Source organism: Rhipicephalus microplus, chromosome 9, assembly GCF_043290135.1.
Source record: "Rhipicephalus microplus isolate Deutch F79 chromosome 9, USDA_Rmic, whole genome shotgun sequence".
Lineage (NCBI taxonomy): Eukaryota > Metazoa > Arthropoda > Arachnida > Ixodida > Ixodidae > Rhipicephalus > Rhipicephalus microplus.
In genome coordinates, this window is record NC_134708.1 from 99,232,055 (window position 1) to 99,255,822 (window position 23,768).

Here is a 23,768-nt window from a genome sequence, read left to right on the forward strand (position 1 = left end):
CACCTCTGAGCCCATGTGGGCCGGAAACCAGGTGATTGTGTGGTCGCCTACAACACCCCTGGAATTTAGAATTGCAGCAGCCTTCCTAGAGATTACCCCCGAGGCAAAGGCCCGGGCGGCAGCCCAGGTGCCAGTAAATATCTCTGGACGCAAAGGGTCCGTCATCGCCAAGGCTATCGCTACCTGCTCTGCTACGGAGGCAGACACTTTCCTCACGGGAGCTGAGTTGAGTACGCGACCACGATGATCAACGACCACAGCTGCGAAACGATCGAAGCGGCCGTACTGCGCCGCATCGATGAAAGCTACACTTCTCGTGGACTTAGCCACGAAATCAAGGAGAGTATTGGCCCGTGCCTTTCGCCGGCCAACATTGTACTGTGGATGAACGTTACGCGGGAAGAGTGCCCCCTCGTACGTGCCCTTCATTGCTTGTGATAAGAAGATCTTCTGTACCTCCCCTGCCGTATGATGATATCCCAGCGACTGTAGGAGACGCTACCCAGCTTTCGTGGAGGAGAGTCGCACGACCTGAGCTAGTGTTTGTGCCTCGGTCACCTCCGTGAGGGTGTTGTGCATGCCCAGACTCTTGAGCCGGTCCGTGCTGGTGCTCATAGGTAGGCCTAGTACCCTTTTGATGCTTTTACGCAATAAAGTGTCGAGTTTATCCTCCTCGCGTTAAGACCAATTTAGCGTAAATGCCACGTAATTAATGTGGCTCATCAGGAATGAATGGAAGAGCCGAAGGAGATTGCTTTCCTTCAGCCCTCCCCTGCGGCTTGAACCCCTCAATATTAGTCTGAGCATGTTCTCCGTTTTGGAAGTGATGCCAGCCAAAACCTCTGAGTTTCTGCCATTAGATTCAAGAAGGAAGCCTAGCACCCGATTACAATTGGCTCTTGGAATCGACTGCCCATCCCGTGTGGTTATAGCAATCTGCACCTGATCAAGCGGTGACTCGATTCTTCTTCCGGGTCGAACTGCTCGATATAGAAGCAACTCCGATTTAGAGGCGGATAGCTGGAGCCCTGTACCCTGCAGTAAACGTTCTGTGATTGACCAAGTAGATCGGAGCGCCTGCTCCACTTCAGCATCCGAACCGCCCATGCACCTGACTGTAATGTCGTCTGCATATAAGGCATGGTTGGTATTGGCTACAGTGGAGCGGCGCTCCGAGAGGCCTTCCATGGCTATGTTGAACAAAAGGTGTGAAATTACCGCTCCCTGCGGCGTGCCCGTCGCACCCAGGGTGAAGGCCTCCGATTTTAATTCGTCAATCTTTATGGTGGCTCTGCGGTCCCTGAGGAAGGCGCGAACATAGGCGTAGAACTTGGGACATTATCCCATGCGCTCTACCTGCTCCAGTATAAACTGATGTGAAATCGTATCGAAGGCCTTGGCGAGATCAAGGGCCAATATTCTTCGAACATCTTGGGTGTGTCGATCGATAATTTGCCTCTTAGTCAGCAGCATCACATCATAGGTAGAGAGACCCGGCCAGAAGCCTACCATGTTGTACGGAAAGAGCTCTTTATCCTCCATATACCGAGATACTCTGTTGTGTACCGCATGCTCCATCACCTTCCCCACGCAAGATGTGAGGGAAGGTGATGCCCAGAGAATATTGACCTCCTCATTTAACTTAGTGATTGACTTTCCATCGAGATTGCGCAGCAACTTGTTTGTAACGCCGTCTAGACCAGGGGCTGAGCGGCTTAAGCGCATGAAGCACCTCTTCGATCTGAAGGTTCGTAAAGGGCGAGTCAATTTCCTCGAGTGGCCTTCCCTGGTAGACCGGGTAATCCCAGTCCCTGGAGGGGCCAAGCGGAAGGTATCGCTCTGCCAAATCCTTGAGTAAAGGGGTGTCAGTGACTCCACTGCTCCGCTGTGCTTGAACTAAGCAGTCGATTGCCAACCTTTGATTACTTTTGGAGTTTGTCTGATCGAGTAGTACCTTCAACAGGTCCCATTTACCTCCGGTGCGCATCTGCCCATCTACTGTTGAGCAAACCTCTTTCCACTGCTGCATTGAAATCTCCTGACAATATTCTTCAATATCTTTATTGAGGAGAGCTATGCTTTTGGGGAGCCTCCTACTTAGCTTTTGTTTGCGCCATCTCTCAACCAGCAATTTTTTAGCCTCCAATAAATGTGCAAGACGCGAGTCCATTGTATCCACCTGTAAATCGGTTTGGACAGTCTTGGTGGCGAGGAGCACATCCTCCGCGAGTCGAGAAAAGAGTTCCTCTAACATGGCATATTCGGTCTCATCAGCTTTCCGGCGCTTCCTGAACTTGTCCCAGTCTGTCACCCTGTACTCTTTAGGTTATTTGACGTATGCATGTGGGAGGTAGTCTACTTAGGCCAGGTAATAACAGCCGAGCCTAACCACGAGATTGAAGTAACTAGAAGAATAAGAATGGGGTGGAGCACATTCGGCAAGCACTCTCAAATTATGACAGGTAGATTGCCACTATACCTCAAGAGGAAGGTATATAGCAGCTGTATCTTGCCGGTACTTAGCTACGGAGCAGAAACCTGGAGACTTACAAAGAGGGTTCAGCTTAAATTGAGGACGACGCAGCGAGCAATGCAAAGAAAAATGGTAGGTGTAACCTTAAGAGACAAGAAGAGAGCAGAGTGGATTAGGGGACAAACGGGGGTTAAGGATATCATAGTTGAAATAACGAAGAGAAAATGGACATGGGCCGGGCATGTTGCGCGTAGACAGGATAACCGCTGGTCATTAAGGGTAACTAACTGGATTCTCAGAGAAGGGAAGCGGGTTAGGGGGAGACAGAAGGTTAGGTGGGCAGATGAGATTAAGAAGTTTGCGGGTATAAATTGGCAGCAGCAAGCACAGGACCGGGTTAACTGGCGTAACATGGGAGAGGCCTTTATCCTGCAGTGGACGTAAGTCAGGCTGATGATGATGATGACTCTTTAGGTGGAGCCGCCCGGATTTCCTGTGTGACTGCGAGGATGAAGTGATCACTTCCCAGGCTTTCCTGCAAGTTAACCCACTGAACTTTCTCTGCATTTCAGATGAATGCCAGATCGGGAGTAGTGTCTCTTGAAACGGAATAGCCCAACCGGGTTGGGAACTGAGGGTCCGTGACCAGCTCCAAGGAACAATTCGTCATAGCTTTAACAAGGTTTTTCCCTTTAACAGTGGCCTTTGGAGAACCCCAGGCTGGCTGAGGTGCCTTAAAGTCACCAATAGCTACGAGCGGTGACTTGCCTGAAGGGTAGCTGCCTTTGCGACCACCGAGGAGAACGCCTGCTTGTGATTTCGAGGGCTGCTGTAAACATTCAGTACGAATATGCTGCACTTAAGCCAATTATTTGAAATATTTTTAACCGACAGAGCCTCCAAAGTATAGTTGCCAAGCGCAAGCGTGTGCTCTAAAAACGCTCATTTCTTCGAAACCAAGACAGCCAGACCACGTTGACCCTCCCCCCTAAACGATATAGATTGGTAGCCGGGCAAGGCAACCACCGCGTCAGTGGTTTCTTGTAAATCAATCACTTGCGGCGGAACTGCCAATGAGTCAATGTACTGCAGGAGGGAGGCCTTATGCTTCCTGAACCCCGCGCAGTTCCACTGCCAAATGACGAACTCAGTCGCGTTGGGAGCCATGGCTGCTGCTACTGGTTTGCCGACTTAACGGCACGTCCATATCGACGGGAGCCTGATTCATAGGCGCACCGGGGTGCGCAGAGGAAACAAGTAAAACAGGTGTCACCGGGACAAAAGAGTTCCCGCCTGGAGCGAGTCTACTTTCGATCATGGCAACTTTACATGCTATGAGGTCAAAGCATTCCGCCTGCCGTGCTACCGTCTTTTATAAATCTTTGATTGGTCCCAAGACGTCCAAGTCGGAAGCCACCGCTAAGCCCCTTCCGCACCTATCTTTCTCTTAGCCGGCCGCGGCTCTACTGACAAAGACCGCACCGGGGCCTGTGCTGTATTTTTGAGGGCTTCAAAATCGACCCTCATTTGCCGAAGCTGCGCTTTTAGGCTAGCATTTTCTTGGAGTAAGATTGCAATTTTAGGGTCTTCTTTTTGCTCTTGCAGTGCCACGTGGGCTTGGCACAATCCGCCCAGGTCTTGGGAGCTTTTTGGAAGCGTAGCCTAGGCTGGGAACGTCCCTTGGAGCGGGAGCGCCCCTTGGAGTGGGCGCGCCTCTTGGAGCGAGAGCGTTCTCTTGAGCAGCTGCGACTCTTCTTAACAGCTGGCGAGGGAGAGCGCATCATGGAGGTTGGTGCCATGCTTGAATCCCGTGACGTCAGACCTTCTTGGTGCTGCCTGCGTTTTTTGGCGGCCTTCTACGCAGTCTTCGTTGCCTTACCAAGTAGGGACTTGGAATCGATGCTGGCAGGACTTGTCGGCCGTTAGATGTGCCCCCCGCACAAGGCACATTTCGGCTCGCATTGGTGATTGTTCGTGGGATCGTTGACAGCACACCCGCGGCACACTTTCTTCATCGGTGTCGGGTAAACATCGGCACGATGGCCGAGAGCTCCACATTCATAACAAACGTCAGTCTGTCTCCTGTACAAAGTACACCGTAGCATGATCGAACCACACATAGCATATTTGGGTACATAACATAGAGAACAACGACGGTAGTCGTTTCCTTGATGCGATGAACCTTCATGGCTTTAGGGCTGCGCTGGTTGACGATCATCGCCGCCAACTGTCGCTCATCGATGTTCACGTCGACGCCTCGGATGACACCTTTGCAGGTACTGTGAGAAGCGGCCATGTAGGCCGAAACGTGATACTCAGTCGAGCCAAGGCGGATGAGTCGCAGCGCCGCGTAGGCGCTTGCGTTGCGGGACGCTGGCGTAGAGACCACAACGATATTCTGGGTTATGTTCGGGCAGACGATATCCTCCATTGTTTCTTCCGGGGACAGTTTTGCTGCTGTCTCGAGGGCTTGGGCTAGACGAATCAGGCTAACCTTCTTGAGATCCAAGCCTCCTTTCGGTCGGACTATGACTCGAATATGGCTCCTCGGCAATCGGGGAAGCCTCGATGCGGCTGCAAGACGCAGAACGACGCCATGTGCGCTGGCCGTGCGATTGCCAGCCGTTCCTCCACTTTGATAAGAAGCAGACGCTTGTTGTCGGGGAGAACGCTTATTCTTGCCTAAAGCAGTGTGCCACCGAGGCGCATTAGCGTCTTCTTGGGAAATAACCTCCTCGTCCACCACCATCACCTTCGGCATGATGCCATTCCGTCGGCACGGGCGGATGCCCAGTCGTAGAAAATTCTTTAAAAGGGTGAAAAATAGACTTATCAGGTCAAAAAAATTGCCCGCAGCTTCCCTCGGGGGAACACTGAGGAGGATGCGGAGCATATAATTGGTTAACGGGGTGTTAAAGTGCGACTTACTTGGGTCGATGGCTAAATTGGTTAACGTGGTTGTGAAATGGGGTGTTAAATTGCGACTTACTTGGGTCGATGGCTAAATTGGTTAACGTGGTTGTAGGAGGGGGTGTTAAATGAAAGAACACGTACACACGTATGCGAAAGGGCGGCGCTGGTCGAAGGGACGTCGATCATTGTGTTTGTGGATTCGTTGGAATTCATTTCACCGCGACCTTGGACGTCGACGCGCCGTACAAACCAACCGACGAGCGGCAACTGAGCGAGCGAGCGCCGACCTTGAGTATATATATATACAATGCGACGGCGCATGCACTGTCAGTTGTTGAATGTTCTCGAAGCGCGACGGTGCATGCGCGTCCACTGGAGAATCAGGAGAATTGTAGATGTCGAACGCGGTGTGTAGAGGAGGGAGGGTGCACAGATGGTGGAGGAGTGAAGCGCGCGCGGTGTGTAGAGGAGGAAGGGATGCACAGATGGTGGAAGAAGGAGGAGACGGCACGGCGGCGCATGCGCGCGCGTCAGCTGTCGAATGTTCGAGAAGCGGTGCGGACGGCGCGGACGGCGCACTACAAGGCGCGAGTATAAGATGCTTCCGCATCTAAAATGAGCTCAGTATAATCCTCTCGATGACATCTGTCGAACGGCGTACTATTTCGTAGGATTGAAGCAATACTCTGACAGCAATCATTTGAAGACGACAAAGACGCCGCAGCGTCTCTCGCCGACGCAAGAGCTCCGAAAAATACGCCCGTTCGCACTGGACGCCCGAAAGAGACTCTGTGTAACCAGTGTTACATTTTGATCGGCAAGGTGGTGCCGGTGGGAGAGAGACCGAATAAAATAAGGGAAAGGTAGGGAGGTTAACCAGAAAATGGAGCATCTGGTTTGCTACCATGTACTAGGGTAAGGGGGAATGGAGAAGAAAGATGGGAAAGAAAGCGAAGAGGGAAATAGACTCGCGCAAAAAATAGGGGGGCTGGGGTGCTATAGTCTACACAAAAGTCCACTGCCAAGCAGAAAGTTCAGTAAGGCCTTCAGTGATTTTCTGTGAGAACATAAATTATGCCGCCTTTCAAGCACTCATTGTTCAGAAAAAGGTCTGTCGTCAAGGCGAGCTAACGCAGCCGCTAGTTGCCGTCTTTGCACGCTGTAACGAGGGCAGAGGCAAAGAGATTTCTCCTGTGCTTTGTTGAACAATAAAAAGTTCGCGGCGCGCGCGTTAAATAATTGCTGATTGCTCCCGTCTCTCTTTCCCTATTAGCAGCCATTGGCATGTACATTGAGCACTGTCTGACAAGAAAGGGTTGCTACGTTATACTCGCTCGGTGTAACGTCCTTAGGTTTAGAAAGGTTTAGCGAGCGTTGAGCCGCAGTGCCATGAATACAATGAACTAGTATATGTCATGAACTCGAGGTGGTTAAAGGTGGGAAGTAGATACGAAGCGCAAGCCGTAAGAAAGTAATAGCCGAATCCTTCTGTCTCTCATTTTTCATTAGCAGCCTTTGGCATGTACATTAAGCACTATCTGACAGGAAAAGGTTGCTACGTTATACTCGCTGGGCGTAACCTCCTTGGTTTTAGAAAGGTTTAGCGAGCGTTGCGCCGCAGTGCCATGAATACAGTGAACTAGTATATACCATGAACTCCAGGTGGTTAAAGGTGGGAAGTAGACCCGAAGCGCAAGCCGTAAGAAAGTGTGTGTGTGTCACCTCTCGTTTAGTCCTTGGAATGTCCGCTGGATGGCGGTGCTTCTATATGAGAAATATATGATGAAAAGATGCGAGATGGTGGTACTTGGAGTGTTGAATAGATGGACGAACGGACACACAGACAGATGCATTGATGGACGCATGAACGGACGCAGAGGCGGATGCATGGACGAACGCAGGGACGCACGCACGAACAGACGTACGCACGGACGGGCGGATGGACGCATAGACGGTCACACAGACGGACGCATGGATGGACGAAAGCAAGGACGAATGGACGGACGAATGCTTCGTCCCACTCTTCATCATTCACTCCGTGGATATGCTGCCATTTTCTTGTTTGAACAACGGGCTTAAAAAAAACGCCGAAGAGCAAAACTATTTTTCGCATATTAGTAAAGCACAATTTATCAATCCCAAACACATCACCCCTACAGTAACACGACGCTAAAGGAGTGGCTAACTACAGTTACACGGCACCGATTTTTTCTGCCGACTGTCTTTGCGAGCGTAATTTGTCTTCTCGTCGTTCTGTTGAACTGAAACGACACGTTCGGCCGATGGTCTCGGGAAGACTCCGTACGCGCCTTGTGGTGCTCACAGCCTTTCGTCGGCCATTTCTCTTGTGATAAAGCAGGCGCACGCGGCGACATCGACTAAACTTGCACGAATCAATCGAAAGAGGGTTCAACATGCTCCTCATTTTTAGCCGTTCTCCCTGCGTTATCATTGTCCATCTCGGGCTACATGGCGCAACCTCCGCCATCCCTGACCACCTTGAGGGACGAGGGTGGGAAAGGACAAAGACGAAGCGAAGAAACGGCTTCCGTGAGGTGCGCAAGATGACCATTAAAGTGGTCGCGAAATTAAAATGAAACTTCCCCGTTGCAATTTGTCCAGTTTAGTAAGGATTAGACATACCAATTGTGATATATTTTGGCGCATTATCAATTCTGTAATTATTGACGCCCGTTTGAAATCGCACTTCTTCTGGGGCTCACTAGCGAGCATGCGTGATCATAGGCCGCCATTAGCACTGACATGTGACGTCATTGAATTGTCAGGGTTAGAAGTTACAAGCAAAGTGTTAGCTTCATTGCGATATAAAGTAACAGATTTATAGTAACCAAGAGAAGAAAAAAATCACGAGGCAACTTTTACGCTCCTAGTTAAGCGAGCCATCCGCATGGCTTCACTTTCAAGTACAACCGGGCTCTGTCACGTGTGTATTGTTGCCTTCGAGCCGGTCGCCTTGGCTCGATCGATGCAGCCAGTGCCGCTTACCCGTTTTTTCTTAATTTTGCGTCAGGTTGTATTATTCTGCTTGTTCTGGGTGGCTATACCAACCGTGTGCCTCGTCAGACAGTGCTGCAAACACAGTTTAATATTGAGCAAACAACGCCCGCTTTCACGAACTGCTTAGGGAGCCACAGCCCACAGCAGTGCCTCGAGCTATCAACCACGATGGCCCCGATGAAATGGGCACACCGAATGGAGGCTCATGGTCGGGGCTTCCGCTGGCGGTGGTTCTGCCACGCAGTCTCAATACAATTGCTTCCAGGGCGCAGGCTTTTTCCCCGCCGCTGTTGTCTTGCTCTGACAATGTTGGATCTTGCACTCGCATAAGTGCTTCGGCGTACGGATCAAAGCCGAAGAGCCAACTACGCTGTAGCAGATGAGCCTGCACTTTGTGAATGGGTGCCATCCTACGTTACGGTATTGTTATGGTGGTGACGGCGTCGTAATACAAACAGTATGATACTACGAACGACGGTCATCTATAGTTAAAAGAACTTTGCTGCGTCGCCTTGTTTTGTCCCCGACAAAGACTCTTCATTGGCTGTCTTAAAGTGACGTCAGCAGCACAGTTGACGGAAACGTGAGCTCGGAAACTGCAGTAGCACTTTTTTAGTTATTCAGTTAGCGCGGATGATAAAAAAAGTCGAGGTATTGAATTGACTGCCAGAATTTCGAAGACACGCGTAGTTGAAAAATTTTAGAAAACGTTTCGCGACCCCTTTAAATCTTGTGAGGGGCCTCCAAATTTGCCTCCCGGATCTCCCTCTTCGTCGTTAGAGTGACGACACGGGCAAAGTTTCACTCGACCACCGGTCTCCCAATGACAAGGCTACTGATGCGTTTCGCTGGTGTTTTTGGTCTACCATCATGTTACACTATGACAATATGTTTTCTTACGAGGCGTCATTGTCGTTGTCGACCTGGTGTGATCAGACGGTCCGCCGACATTGTCAGCGGGCGTCTCGAAGGCTGATCGTCTGCGTCTGCCTCGTATCAGCGCCGGGGCATGTCAGCGACGTGTCGCTCTAGTGTGAACCCGCCTTTAGTAGGCGTGAAAATGCGTGAAAAGAAAATGCGTGTGGCGACTCGTGAGATTCCTGCACCAAAAACCAAAACGTAAGAATTTTTATAGCCGTCTACTGGGTTCTACGTAGCTTCCAAACGATAGAATCAAAGTACGTTTTTTTTGTGGGTGCACCCTAAATTTAGCATACGAAGTTTCAAATGAGTTCATTGAGCCACTCCCACGAAAACGCTGAAAGATGATTTTAAAATTTTCAAAATGGCGCGCAGAGAATTCGACGCGAAATTTCAAAATGACTCTTAAAGATTGATTGTTACCGCTGATATCGAACTTATCATGAACTTTGCGTGACTTTGCAGTTTGTTGCGGTAGCATTTATTCCTTCGTCGTTGTGGCGAAACAATGCACAATACTCAACTACCTCTGTGAAAATATGTTTCACTTTTGTTCCATACCGATTTCTACAAAGGAGGATTAGCCACGTTTATTTTCGATTGCTTAGCAACGAGTCTGCAAAGATAGCCATCAAGCTCATTCTAAAAATGCGCGTTCCAAAAAAAGTAAAAATAAAGAAGTAATACAATTCTGAATTTATCTTACCGCCACAATATGTAGAGAATCAAATGACCAGGTACGGTGTGCAGAACATGAAAAGGAGAATATAGAACACTCGAACCACGGAAGATGAAACGGAGGTTCTAGAACACTCGAACCACACTGTTAATTAACGTATTTATGCAGGATGATGAAACGCGGTTGCAAGTGCGCCGATGTTTGAAGGGGGCTGCAGCGAGAAAACATGCACATGCGAAGTAGGCCAGACACGGTGTCCATAGCGATGAAATATAGGTGGCAATTGTTGTATTCAGAACATACAGAAACGATGCATCTGATGCCTTAACGTCATTCTCTTTATTCCCTGATTCGCGCGATCGTCCTAATCTTCTTTCCTATATACATCGTTTCCTCAGCTGATCAAAAAAAAAAAAACTATCGCTTGCGTGTAGTTCCTGAGCTCCTACGGAGTTTTTTTTTTCACTCATCTACTATTCTGTGATGGCTGGTCAGACATTTTGATCTGCAGTGAAGATGGTTTTGACTGCCGTGAAGATGGCTCTGACTGTGGTGAAGATGGTTAGTTGGTTTGGTCTGCTGTCCCTTGCCGTGGCGTAAGTGGACAGTCGTCGTGTTGTTCACTCGCAGGTGCACTACCTTAAAAAGGTTCCTCCGATGAGGGCAGATTCCAGGCCGACTGCTTATCAGCTTCCACGCGGCTTCTGGGTGTACTGCTTGAAATTTCGAAGAGTTCAATACGTGACCGTCTTCCGAAAGAAATGAGGTTAGCCCTCGTTGCCTAATAAGTAATTCGGTTCCGGAAAGTGCGCGGATATTTTCCAGTGAGCGGATGGGTTTCTCATACGGACGTAGTCACCGACGGCAAAGTTTCTGGTCCAAGATCCGGGACGGCAGTCAGTGTAAAGTTTGAAAGAAGCTTGTTTCGTGTTGGACACGCTGACGCAGCCCTTTCATCGACTCTGCTGAATTTTAGTGAAATAAAGAATCTGGTATATTCAACAATACTTAAGCGAGTTCGGGGCAGTCGTCCGTGCAGGAAAACGTTGGGTGCCACTCCTGTTGTGGCAGGAGGTGTGCAGCAGTAGACGCCCAAATAGTCCGTCATGGTGAGACGGATACTATGCCGCTCATATACTGTTATCTGGACAAGAGCATAGCTTTTTGGAAAACATATTCTAACACAGGTGTGTCATGTTTGCGGTGAGACGACCGAACAACAAACATATATTCAAGTTTTACCAAAGTCTTACGCACTGTCAGTCAGTATTCCTTTGTCTAGTCCTTTAAAGACACCCACTTTTTTGAGGAGGTTGTTGTGGAATGTTTCGATGTGCTTTTGCTATTTTATATTTGCTGTGAGAGTGAGACAAATTTACTTAAACTACATAACACCTGCTAGAGTTACTCCGTCATGAGTATGTGTAAAATAAAATGGCTGCTGCTCAATTGAAAATGTTGTGTCGAGTACTTTCGAAGTTTGCCGTGTTTCCCTCCAGTTACAAGACGGCGAAAAAAATCACTCTTCAGTGCATCCTGATCGAGAGTATAAGAGAAGGTTCTACAGATAACGCAGTAATCTGCATACTTTCTAAGTATAATATGAGTGTCATCCATAATCTCATCCCCGTCATTTACATAATAAACAAAATCAGACCAAGTACCGAACGCTGAAGGCCCTTCTTGTAGTGAGATGTACGTCAGATGACTTCGTGTGCTTAAACTAAAGAAAGTTTGAGGGTGAAGGCAAGTAATCTGTTATGCAATCAACTAGTTTGTTATCGCCGAAAATTGTGAAGAAGTTTAACATGGCGAACAATGTCAAAGTCCTCTGAACATGGCCTCCATCTGTTTAAGGGAAGAAGCAACGTCATGCGTAAATAGAAGCAACTGTGTAATAGTTTAATAGCCAGCGTGAAAGCCTTGCTCTCATCATGAAAGCGTATTCTCTGCATGTAGCTATTCTACAATTTATTTCTGCACGATATGCTCCAAATGTTTACAGCTCGTATAAAGCAAAGATACTAACATATAATTTGGTATTAGCTTGTTTACGAACTGAAATACAGCCACGACGTTTTCTAATTTTGTCAACTGCGGAAGTGCTACAAAGAATATTGATTTTTTGGATATTACAGCTAGATATCCAGGAAAATCTTCTTCATAATAATTCAGAAACTTATTTGGAATACCATGTGGGCCACATCATTTCAAAACTTCAAAATTAGGCGTAAGGTTATGTAGTCCACGGGAGTTCAATTAAAGAATAGAAAGAGCAGGTAGTTTACTGCTCGTAGAAAATGAACGAATGATGTGATTATAGGTAGAGAAAACAGATTCCAATTGAATAGTAAAGGCATTTGGTATAGCTTCAGGATTGAAGGAGGATTAGCCAGCAAGAATAAACGATGAAGGCATAGGCGATGCAGCATTAACCATCCTCTAGAACAAGGATGGATTTTTTCATAAATGTAGCGAAGGCGTTGCTGAAGTTGTTGTTCCTAGCCTCTTTCATGCTAGCTTCCCATCTGCTTTTCAATAGAGTGAATGAAGAAGCATTATGATGACACTTGGGATGACGATTCCCACACAAACGCTTTATGCGACGAGTGAGATTAAATATATATTTGTGTCACCATGGCTGTTTTGCGTCACATTTATTTATTGGGTCGCATTTATTATTATTTACATTGCATTGGTTCTAATTACTTCCCCTGTACATTCCTTGGCATTACTGTCTGTTAGATCTCATTAATATTGTGTTAAAACACGGAAAAACGAGCCCTTAGGTATACACTTCTTTCCCTTATTTCATTGAACAAGGGTCTCATACTGGCAGACTTGGTGTGTTTAGGTTGTATAAGAGGGACAATTAATCAGCTGCCCGCTCATAATAAGTTCACGTGCTACGTGACGCGAAACATGCCAATAAGAGTGTTTTCACACTCGTTGTTTGGCTAATAGATGGCGCTGACTTTCACTCCTACTTCTAAATTCACATATAAACTCAAAAAAAGTGGATGCATGGAAGGCCGCTGTGATAGCTCAGTGGTTAGAGCATCGAACGCGTTATTCGAAGGTCGTAGGTTCGATTCCTGCTCACGGCTGGTTATTTTTCATCCACTTTTCTTTCTTCTTTCTTCTTATTTACATTGCATTGGTTCCAATAACTTCCCCTGTACATTCCTTGGCATTACTGTCTGTTAGATCTATATATATATATATATATATATATATATATATATATTGATGGGAATTCAATTGTCGCAAAAGGTAAGAAGAGGGGCACCTACACCGCAAAATTTCTCAATATATGAGGCTAGTGTCGAGTACCGAAGCGTCATCACCTTTATAAAGTGTAAAACTGTTTTGACCTTAGGTCTTAGAGGATAACATGCTATGTTTTAGGCGATTTTAGCAGTTTTATTGCCAGAAAACTCTTCGACAATGTTTTTATTGTACATTGTGCCAAAGGAGCACGCAGCATCGTAAGGAACTGAGGCTGCAGCACACTCTTTTTCATCTGATCTCGCGAACCTGCTCAAGGCATGCTTATGGAAATACAGCCGCTTCCAGAAAAAGAGCAGTGTTAGTTCATTGATATCAAAACACGTAGAAAAGAGCACGAATCATTGCTGATGTCTGCTGAAAAAGCAGGCTAGCACTCTTTACTACGCCCATGTTACCAAAGTTCACAGTAGCCGATCAAGCAGCGTAGCCTCCTCTCTTCTTACTCCTGCGTCGAGCAAAAGACAGACCGGGCTTTCTTCCCAATTGAGAATGAATCAATGACCGGAACGGCACGTGGAGTGAAAATATCGCATGCACCCTCCGTGCGATGGAGATGTGCAGCTTGTTCATCTATCCCTCAGCAGTGTTCCTCGCTAGCACTCACAAGATTTTATCCGTGGGGACAGCATACAGGATGTGTACAAAGTTTATTGATTCGGAGTTTATACGGAACATGACAGAGACGATGAAAGCCTGTAGAGAGCGCCCATATAAAATTGCTTCGCAATTAAACATATCGAAAACCGTCGAAGTGGGCTGGCCTTTTTTGTGGTGAGCTGCGTCATCTTCACTGTGAAAAAATTGTCCGTTAGGAAAATGAAATAATCTGGAGCGAATAATTTCTTTCGTTTTGTTCTCCAATAAATCAGACTACACTTCCTACACCGCAATTCAGGCATTAACGTCTGAGCTACGGAGCACGGCGTCCACTGCAATTCAGGCAAGGTATAATTCTTCGACGCTTATGTCTCAATGAAGGACGTGTGCAATATGTAGGCGCTCAGAGTTGAGCCTGTCAGGATTTTCAGCTTGTGGGTTACACTCTGTTGTTTCCGCGTGCGCAATCTGAGTCACAAAATGCAGCACAAGCTCATCCCGCGTGATAGTCCTACGAGACGCAAGGAAGAAGGGTGGTGGTAGTGGCGAATACGTGGCAAAGCAGTGTTTGAAACAATTTAAAATTGATATTTCTCGTATATGAAGCATCAAAAAGTATGTGCACTAAAAATGTCACGTAAATCACCATTCTGGCAGCACGGAGAGGTGCAAGAAAACAAGAAACAATAACAGAGAATGGCACGCTCACCTGTGTATTTTCAGAAGCTGTTTTAGCGCCCTTATATAAACCAGGCATGCCAAGACGGACACAAGAGAGTAGTCAAGACACCATAAACACCGCTCTAAAAAATTTTAAAGACGAAGGAAAGTGAATTGTGATGCATTTTATGCTCAGATTCCTCAGTCGCGGTAAAATATGACAAATGGTGGCACGCCGCCAATATTGTGTGGCTGGGGCGGGGTGGTCTTTCTTGAAACTTCGGCAGCGGCGTGAACTGCGTGCGCAAAAATGGGCGGCGGTTTTGGCACGGCGGCGCACAGCTCTACCTAAGAAATAATTCTGGCTAGGTGAGTTGGTGTGCATGTATTCTGTTTGATATTGCCGCGTGCATTTATTGTATGGTGCAGGCGAAGTCGCGTTTAGTCCAGAAATTCTGTTATAAATGCTTGGCGCGCCCCACTTGGGAAGCTTCGCGTTTTTTTTTTATTAAACTCACTGTGTTAAGACTACTCATGAGACACGCGGGCACTTGTGATTAACCTCGACTGTTCGATGCCACATGCGTTAATACTCATGCACTTCACAACAGATCAGTTCACACAAAGACCTACGTTGTTCTCGCCGCTATCAGCGCAGAGTTACACTTGCTCATGCTTTGATCTTTCCCTTTCTGGGCACATGTTCGCTCAAGTAAAAAGTTTCGTCTTAAACACACCGACTGCTACCTTCGTCAACGTCACGACCACTTGAATATGTTGCGCAAAAAACAACCAATCAAAGCGGAGAAGTGACCTTTTTTTTCTGAGGTTTGCGTTTATTTGTTCAACATATCCTAAATAACATACGTATGGCTCAAGAGTTGGAAAGTCCGGCGGCGTCATTGAAATGGTACCGAAAGTGGGGCGTGCCGATCCCAGACGTGATGCAACATCGGGTGAGATCCAACAAGTCTGAAGGGGGAGTCAGGTGAAGGGTTCATATAGTTGGATGTGTTTATCAGTTGATTATAGGTGATTATTGGTACTGAAAGCAGCTGAATAGCTACTCAAAATGACTCAGATGATAATCATACAAATAAAATTGCTGTCACGTATACCCTAAAGTTAATGTAATGCAGAAAATTAAGCATGCAGGCAAGAACAAAGAGTGGTGAAATTTTGTTTCATATATATCGGCGACCGAGTCTCAGCACGTAGAACCTTTGGTCATGTGCGAGAGACATGACTGAATAAGTGACGGTGAAGCTTTTCCAGGCGGGTAGTGGTCGCATGTGCGATAGTGTCGACGATTGCGTCCACCATGTTGTTTGGCGGTGAAACCACTCGACAGAAACTAAGCAAGAATTCGTAGCTGGCGAATTCTTCCATCCCCCGCCAAAGAGGTGCGCCAATGCAGGCAGGTCAAGGGGCTGACGTTGCCAACATCGGAGGCCAAGGGACCAGTTTGCGTCTTGGCGATCTCCAGTGGTGGCGCTGCTCAGACACAGAAAACGCCCATTCAACTAAACTAATGTCAAATGAGAACAAACAAGCAATCAAGCCAATGAAAGTGTAGGGTGTGTCACTTACTGTTATAGGTATGCATATATTGTGAAGGAAGTGAAGTGGACGAAAAAAATTCGGCAGATCCCACGTACTTGATAATAGACGTAATGCGAAGCATGCGAAGGAAAGGTGACCATGATGCAATTTTTTCTTGAGCGAGACGTCATGAAATGACACTAAAGATGTGTGCAATAGTCGCACGCACAGACGTATGTTGAAGAGTTGCATATGTTTATATAATCAGTTGTTTACACTTGCGCAATGATGTCACCTGGAACATGCGTATTAGCAACACCAGAAGATCATATGAAGTGCCGACTCTCTGGACGATGCTGGCCCCACACACTGCTACATAAATCCACTTCAGTGCATGGCAACTAACCACAATTGACGCTAACCCAACGTGAAGGCTGTATCAAAGCAGTACATACATATGTATTTATTATAAAATTGGATAGGCGGCACTGCAACCACTATTGACATGTCACGAAGATTAGCGTGTATTTGAGAAGTTTTTCTGAGACCGGGCGTAGCTCTGTGATAAAATACTTCATGGCCACGCAGAATGCTTGGGTTCGATTCCAGCTGACACACTGACATTCATTCTTTGCATTCGTCGGATGGACGCTACCAAAGTCGGGAATTTCTTAACCGTGCGTTAAAATTGCCCATGTGTGTTCTTCTCGTTCCTGGATAGATACTAAGTGTCAATCACTTGTGGGACATATCCACATACCAGTGGCACATTTCCGCCGATTGATATGTGCCACTGTCTGGCGGGAAGTGTTTGACAACGTACGCGACGGGATTGTGGCATTATTCATGTCTTGACCAACGCGTCGTATTCTTCAAACCGTCTTAACCTTGCATACTAATTTTGGTTCACGCCTAACTAGTTAAGGAGGTTACCACGAGAGCACCCAGGTGGGTAGGTAATCAACTTTATTGATTCACGAAGGAATCATTCGAGGGGGGGGGGTGGTAGGGGAAGTGGAATCAGGATGACGACGAGCCCCCGGGCCGCTCTAGGTGGCCAGACACTGCTGTTCTTCGGCGACCCTTCTGGCCCAGCTCACTGTCCGGAGCTGTAAACCAGGTTGCGAGTTGCGCAGAGCAGCCTCCCATCGCTCCTGGTGTTCTGACCCTTGCCACAGAGGCTTGGGTTTGTTTAGACAATTCAGAAATATGTGCTGGAAGTCGGCTCTCGTGCTAGGACATAAGTTGCAATGAGGTGAGGTTTCGCCATGTGTAAAAAGGGAGAGAAGAAAAGGAGTCGTCACTGTGGCCGTTTGAAGTCTGCGCCACAAAGCCTGGTCACTTCTGGAGAGAGATTTATGTGGCGGAAGATACGTTAAGCGAGAATTTCGGTAAAATAGCGTGATATCGTGATAGCTGAGGGGTAGATCCCTGGCACTTCCCTGGCACGAAGGCAGGTCGCTGTGAGCCCGGTTGGCGAGAGAGCACCCAAACGTAAGCGGCTATATATATATGTATGTATATATATATATATATATATATATATATATATATATATATATATATATATATATATATATATATATATATATATATATATATATATATATATATATACGCTCAAGCTCGGCGAAGATCGCTAAGATGCTTCGCATTTAAAATAGCTTGCAACAGGCAGAAGCTGAAATTCATTGCCAAAAGCAGAAACTGAACATGCACCGTACTGGCTTAATTGCCTGCTAGTTCTTATTGAAATTGAATCTACAGAACGATATACGAGCCCTTGAAACTCCCCTTCGTGCATTCATTGAGAATGCAAGAGCAATTTAATGAGGTTTTTGTAAAAGCATGGGCTTTCACCTATGCTCTCGTTTGTGTTATCTAGTGATCTGTAAAGCTTTAAGCTTAAGAACACTCGTATCATTTTGTTGACAGTAAGCTTCTCCACAGTTTGTGACGTCATTATGCCGTCACCAGTGGGCATCGTTTCTCTGCCAATGGTGAATCAATCGCGATGGCCGTGCAAAACCATCGTAGAGGCCGAAGGCTCCAGGGTGGAAGGAAGAAAGAAAGAAATTAATACGAACAGCTAAGAAAGCAAAAAGGTGAAGGTGACTTCTGCATTCGGCCTGTCTTATCTAAATGCATAACAAGCACATGATTTTATGAGGATGCAGTGTAATCAGGCGTTGCAGGTAGTAATGAAAGAAGGGAACTGAAAAAGGGCCTCGTCTTCCAACCCCTTAAGATGGGTTGCGATGAACGAGGTTTTCTGTTCTTTTTTTATCTCCGGCTTGACCTGCCACGAGGAGAAATAATGCATAGGTGCACATGCGAAAAAAAATTTTTTACCACTCAAGGTTTTATAGTGCCAGCATTGAATTAGCGTCTTATGCGGCAATCTTTTTAACATTGTGTTTCTAGGTCATGGACATTAAATTGTAAACATGGCAGTAACTAACGGGAATATGATAATTTGAAACGACGAACCATTCTTGAACATGGGTTCGATGGAGCCAAAACTTTTTATTAGTGGCCTTGTGTGCTTCAAGCCTCTTGCCTAGAAGAAGTCAAGGCCACTCTCGAAACGTTGCGTACAGCGATACGATTTTAGAACCTCGCTCTGCAAGCTTTTCATGCTCGTACACTGTCTGGTGGCGCCGGCGTGTACACCAGTGTTTCCGGTATACATTTCTCCGGTCAACGTAAAGGTCACCGCTCTAGTCACTTCTCAGGACGCCTCTCCGGTGATTTGAACAATGCTTACTAGGTGGCGCGCCACCACCAAAGGCGTCGGTTTTCAATGGAGCGCTTGCTTGCCTCCTCGTCACTACGTCCACTTCAATGTCATCGCTCCGTAGTCATGCCAGCACGTGATAAGTTCCAACGAGGAGGTTACACATAGGTACTAATATCTTCCCAAGCTCTCTCACCTGCCTGCTCTCAACCCCGCTGAAGAACGCCTGGTAGCTCGACGTCTGCCATTTACGAGCGATAGGCATTTGACTAACAGCAGCGGCCCGTAAAGTTGTAAAAGGGCAGGTGGTTAATGTGCCGATTGACGTGTCGTGCCGGCCGCTGAACGTATCCGACAACGCTGCCTCCGACGTACACATCATTCGCCCGCTTCTTAACAATGCTTGTTACAGAAGTAGTCTCGCTAAGAAACGCCCCGCGCACCTCCAAGCAAGTTCCTCTAGCTTCAGTCACTTTGTTGATATCGAGGTTTTTGTTTTATTCACTGCGATTTAACACGGACATAATTACATTTTTTTTTCACTCAATCTGAAGAGGAAGTTCTTTAGAGTTCATTCGACCTGCCCCACAATGCATGTTTGTCAAAAGTTCATTTAACACTAATAATATTATTAGAGTAGGCTTAGAGTGCCAAATTCGTCATAGTGTGTAGAGATGCCATTGTGAAGGGCTCCGGATATTTCAACCATATGGTTTTAATTATTGTGTGCTGACATCACAGAGTACACAGACCTCTACCATTTCGCCTCCATCAAAATGTGATTGCCGGGCCGGTGTAGCACCCGCAGCCTTCGGACCAGTAAACGAACATCGTGGCCGTTACACCACTTCGGCGGACAAGTGTACCACTGGTGTGTGGGAACATTTGACACCACGCTCTGAGGCGCGAAATAACATGATGCCGATTTTGGAACGTACGGAAAATCACACATAATTTAAGAAACGATTGACTTGACCGACTTCGAATAACGCTTTCGAAGGTCGAAGGTTGGGTTCCTGCTCACAGCAAGTTATCTTTCCACCCACTTTTCTTTCTTCACATTTACATTGCAATTGGTGTAATAGTTTATCTTATACATTCTTTGGCATTATTGTCTGTTAGATATCATTGACAGTAATAATAAACCTGCAGTATTAGCCTGGTGCATCATGGGGCGTTATATATATATATATATATATATATATATATATATATATATATATATATATATATATATATGGGAAATAAGTGTATACCTAAGGGCTTGCTTTTCCCTGTTTTGACACAATAATAACGTGATCTAACAGACAGCAATGCCAAGGGATATACAGGGGAAGTTATTAGAACCAATGAAATGTAAATAGGAAGAAAGAAAAGTGGGTGAAAAGAGAACCAGCCGTGAGCAGGAATCGAACCTACGACCTTCGAATAAGGCGTTCGATACTCTAACTACTGAGCTATCACAGCGGCCTTCCCTCCATCCGCTTTTTTGGGGTTAATATGTCAATTTAGAAGTAGAAGTCTCAGTCAGCGCCATATATATATGAGATCTAACAGACAGCAATGCCAAGGAATGTACAGGGGAAGTTATTAGAACCAATGGAATGTAAATAAGAAGAAAGAAAGAAGAATATAAATAAGAAGAAGAAAAACACTCGTCGCTTGGCTTATAGATGGCGCTGACTGTCACTCCTACTTCTAAATTCACATATAAAAACCCAAAAAGTGGATGAAGGGAAGGCTGCTGTGGTAGCTCAGTGGTTAGAGCATCGAACGCGTTATTCGAAGGTCGTAGGCTCGATTGCTGTTCACGGCTGGTTATTTTTTCATCCACTTTTCTTTCTTCTTATTTACATTCCATTGGTTCTATTAACTTCCCTTGTACATTCCTTGGCATTACTGTCTGTTAAATCTCATTAAAATTGTGTTAATACACGGAGAAAAGAGCCCTTAGGTATACACTTGTTTCCTTTATTTCATTGAACGAGGGTCTCGTACTGGCAGACTCGCTGTGTTTAGGTTGTATACGAAAGACTATTAATCAGCTGCCCGCTCATAATAAGTTCACGTGCTACGTGACGCCAAACATGCGCAAAAAAGAGTGCTTTCACACTCGTCGCTTGGCTTATAGATGGCGCTGACTGTCACTCCTAAATGTAAATTCACATATAAAAACCCAAAAAAGTGGATGGAGGGAAGGCCGCTGTGGTAGCTCAGTGGTTAGAGCATCAAACGCGTTATTCGAAGGTCGTATGTTCGATTCCTGCTCATGGCTGGTTATTTTTTTATCCACTTTTTTTATTCTTATTTACATACCATTGGTTCTAATAACTTCCCCTGTACATTCCTTGGCATTACTGTCAGTTAGATCTCATTAATATTGTGTTAATACACGGAAAAATGAGCCCTTAGGTACACACTTCTTTCCTTTATATATATATAAAATAAAAGAAAGACGTGTATACTTAAGGGCTCATTTTTCCTTGTTTGACACAATGTTAACGATACGTAACAGACAATAATGCCAAGGACAAGGAAAGTATAGAGGAAGTAATTAGGCCGAATTGTAAGGTTGCTAAAAACTCATAACTGAAATAAACATATGAGTGATAGTTCCAAGGGACGCGAATTTATTTATTAAAAACCTAACAAGCAAACTTCCTTGTGTTTCCAAGAATTCACAGGCTGCTAAGCAGACGCTCCCGTAGCTCTGACCCAGAGGAGAAGCCCCTCTGCCTCAAAAGCTGTCACGCGCTCTTTAACCGCTAATGACGTGTGCTCTTCCTTACGTCCTTCATTTCATGGCAATCGCATAGTTTCGGTTGCGTTTTTAAAGACGATAATCTTTTTTGGGGACCTTCAACGCAAAATTTTGGTCTGTCTGTCTGTCTGTATGAACATGTATCCGTTTGTCCACTCTTAACATCATCGGGTACTTGAAACGGCTGACCTCATCTGCCGCGCCCACCTATGTTGCTCAAGGTTGAGCGTTCATGCTTGTGAAACTGTCAATTTAAATAAATGATTGGGCATGTCTGGGGCACCATAACAAAACGTATATAATCTGCATGTGCGTGTCTTGCTAGAAAAGGCATGCATAAGTAATTTTAAGGACTGTAGCGCTTATCACGCTGCGCTGACCATGCAACACCTGCACGGAAAAAACGAGTGTTTTCAACGCTTTGCGAAAACGAAATGGTGCTGGCACCTACCCGTCGCCTTGCGTTCTACACCTTATCACCTCTGAGATGGGCGCGCACACCCGTCTCATAGCCACGCGTTTTATTTTTTAGGACAACTGCCAGATGGCGCTTATGTCTCGCATTTGACGTAACTTGATGCACTCGTTCGCCTCCGCTGCACGCTCGAGGCACTCTAACGCAGCGCCTACAGGACACCACTCACCGATTTTCTTGCGCAAAACATCAAATAAATGTCTTGTTAACTCTCTCCACAAGCAAGACTATCGTCTTTCGACGACATTTGCAGATTACCTGCAGATACGCGGCCAAGTTTCTACTATATCACACTGACATGATAAATATAACTTCGGCACATCTCACGTATCTTGGCCATTGACGTTATTCGAAGCATGTGGAGGGAAGGTGAGCGAGAAAGAATATTTCATTGAGTGACACGTCTTGAAATGATGCTAAATATATGTACAAATGTCGCACGCACAAGCATTTTTTAAAGGGTTGCAGATCTTTATATAACCAGTTCTTGGCACTTACGCAACGATGCCAACAAGAACGTGCGTATTAGCGACACCATAAAGCTGATATGAAGCGCTGATGCTCGCGAGGATGCTGACCCTGGACAATGCTACATAAATCAACTCCAGCGCATGGCGCCTAACCAAAATTGACGTAACTCGACGAAATGGCTCTGTCAAAAGAGTACTTATGCAATGTTTGTAAAATAGGGTAGGCAGTACTGCTACCAATATTGATCTTTCTCGAATATTAGCGTCTATTTGAAAAGTAGTTCTGAGACCTGGCGTAGCTCCGTGGTAGTATGCTTCATTGTCACGCAGAATCCTTGCGTTCGATTCCACCTTAGACCATGACATTTATTACTTGCCTTCGTTGGGCTGACGCTACCAATGTCACGTGTTTTTTACGCTTGCGCGTTAAAATTGCGCATGTGTGGTCTCGTTGTTCCTCGTTAGATGCTAACTGTCAATCACCTGTGGCACATGCATGCATAACAGTGGCACATACTTGCCTGTGGGTATGTGCCATTTCTGGCGCTAAGTGTTTGACGACGTACGCGACGAGAATGTGACGTGATTCATGTTTTGATCAGGGCGTCACTTTCGTAAAACCGTCTTACCCTCCTATGATGACTTTAATCAAGTTAAGGTGGTGATCACGAGAGTAGCCAAACGTAAGCGGCTAGATAGATATATCTATCTATAGCTAGGTAGATAGATACGCTCAAAGACGCCAAAGACGCCAAAGACGCTCAAAGACGCCAAAGAAGATACGCTCACTAAGAAGTGCTTCGCATTTCAAAATGGCGACAGATGTATTCGCTCTATTTCATTATTACCAGAAGGAGTGCATAGCTAGCATATGTGTACGGCTAAAATCAAGCATCTGGTGTTACCGTGCGCTCGAGCTCGAAAAGCTAAGTAAGACGTACCGAAAGAGGGTTAATGTTTTACAGGAATAGACCAGTTGTGTAAGACAAGAAACGGGTCAGGGCTACGATATAGCGATCAGAACTTATCATTTACGCACGCACGGCATGATATCAAAGCCTAGTATTGTGTTGTATTCATCAGTATAACATGTGCAACGCAGTGACGGGTCCAGAGTGGAAGTGCGGTATAGGGGTCCTATTAGGACAAGTGAGTGGGACTGCTGAGAGGACACATTAACGGTCTTCATGCTATGAAGAAGTTTTTCTGATATTTAAAACAAATAGTGATC